The sequence below is a fragment of the Stomoxys calcitrans genome, chromosome 5 (genome assembly GCF_963082655.1).
Source record: "Stomoxys calcitrans chromosome 5, idStoCalc2.1, whole genome shotgun sequence".
NCBI lineage: Eukaryota > Metazoa > Arthropoda > Insecta > Diptera > Muscidae > Stomoxys > Stomoxys calcitrans.
The window spans coordinates 100,959,911-100,962,405 of record NC_081556.1 but is presented as its reverse complement, the minus strand read 5'-3'; positions in this window follow the sequence as shown (position 1 = coordinate 100,962,405).

Sequence of the window (2,495 nt, the reverse complement as noted above, 5' to 3'; positions counted from 1 at the left end):
GGTGTAACTACAGAAGGAGGCAGGCTATCTGGCGCCTCAACTGGCCACTATTTTCACAGCGTGCCTGCGACTAGCATTTTCTCCGAAAGCCTGGCAAGGGTGGTATTTATACCCAAGCCCGGCAAGGCAATTTATGCGACACCAAAGGCCTACAGACCCATAAGCCTTACGTCCTTTCTACTCAAAACCATGGAACGTCTTGTGGACACCATGATAAAGGGTAGGACATGCAGCGAACTGCTCAAATACAAACAGCATGCCTATGTCAAGGGAAGGTCTGAGGAGACTGCCCTGCACGAGGTTGTGCATAACATAGAAGAATCCTTCAATGCCTAAACCTACGCCCTGGCGGTATGCATTGACATCGAGGGGGCTTTTAACAATGTGCGGACCGATACACTGATTCAACCCTTAGACCAGTACCGGGTGGACCCGATCCATAGAGACTGGATAAACCATACGCAAAGGAACAGGTGGATAAATTGTGTGTCCCATGACATAAATATAAGGGAGAAAGTGGCACAGGGCATGCCACAGGGGCGGCATTTTATCGCCACTCCTATGGGTGACCACCATAAATGGCCTATTACGAATGCTGACTGAGGAGGGATATGAACCCGTCTGCTACGCAGACGATGTTTTAATACTTCTAAGGGATAAGGATCCGCACCAGCTACGCCGGCGGAATGGGTCTTACACATGGCATATGACTGGGCTAGACCCATAGGTCTCAATGGCTGGTCTAGACCCATAGGTCTCAATGGCTGGGCTAGACCCATAGGTCTCAATGTTAACCCAGAGAAGACTGAAATATGCCTGTTCTCGAGGAAGACGGAGGTGGGCCAATTTATCGCACCGCATTTCCTCAATGAAACGATTTCGATGTCTGACAAGGTCAAATACTTAGGTGTGATCTTGGACAGGAAACTGAATTGGAAGTGTTACATTCAGGACCGTACTGAGAAGACTCACAGTTGTTAGTCAGTACGTAGACGGGCCTCGAAATGGAGCCTGAATCCAAGGATAGTCCACTGGCTCTACAGGAGCGTGATTAGACCAATACTTACTTACCCCTCAGTAGTTTGGTGGACTGCTATGGAGAAAAAGTCCAACATAAGGACCATACAGCAGGTTCAGAGAACATGTTGTCTTGGCATAGGCGGAGCGATGAGGACCACGCTCACTAGGGCAATGGAGACCATACTATATATCCGACCCATGGACATACAGATTCAGTGTGAGACTTAAGGCGATGGGAGAATAGATTGAGGATGGGAGCACCTCATGCCATCGCGGTATAATCGAGGCGACTATAGGAAACCTGGAAGGAAGGGGAGATGTTTTCGATCGTATACCTGAGATGAACCTTGAAGTCGAGTGCGAGGCACTGCTGCCAACGGCATAGTCTTGGATTGACAGAACCCTAGTATTGCCATCTGGAAGTTCATGTTACACATATGGATCAAAGCTTGAGGACAGAGTAGGCCTGTGGGTCTACATTGAGAACCCAGGGACTGAGATCTGTTTTAGTCTGCCTGACCGTAATACGGTCCTGCAGGTGGAGAACCGGGAGATCACGGAATGCTTGAGGTGGTGTGGTGCTAACTCGAAGACATCGAGTGTGAACATCTTTACGGACAGTTAAATTGTCATAAGGGTAATAACAACCAGGACGCAAAGATCACGAACAGTCTTGGAATGTAAGAAGGAGTTTAACGCCTTCTTTGAGAATGGCAAAATCCGCATCGTTTGGGTGCCGGGTCATAACGGAGTAAGGCCGAATAAGCAGGGCAGACGATTTGGCCATGAAGGCCAGAGAACTGCCGTCAATAGACTTGGTTAACCCAAAGCCTTTCGGATCGACGCAGTCCGACTTAAGGACGAGGGCGACGAATGCGCATGCAACAACGGTTGGTAGGACGGCGAAAATCCTTTGGGGAGACTCAGCTCGCGAGAAGACGAGGCTATTACTGAAAGGAAGTGGGAAGGAGGTTAGTATAGCTCTCGGTATCATAACGGGACACATGGGACTACGAGCTCACTTATGTAAAATCGGTGCGGCAAGTAATAGCATGTGCAGGGCATGTGGGGAAGATGAAAAGACGTTGGAGCATTTCCTATGTCATTGCATGGCTTTAGCGTCCAACAGATACCGGATAGGTGGGGACACAATACCAGACATGAATCAACTTAGGGGCGAGACATAGAAGGAGGCATTAAGGATTTTGTAAGTAGCTCGGAATTCCCAACATAAATTTTCTTTTTCGCCGTTACCTAAAGTAATGGCGGATTTTTCATATAGTCGGCGTTGACAAATTTTTTCACAGCTTGTGACTCTGTAATTGCATTCTTTCTTCTGTCAGTTATCCGATGTTACTTTTAGCTTGCTTTAGAAAAAAAGTGTAAAAAAAGTATATTTGATTAAAGTTCATTCTAAGTTTTATTAAAAATGCATTTACTTTCTTTTAAAAAAACCGCAATTACTTTTTGGGCAA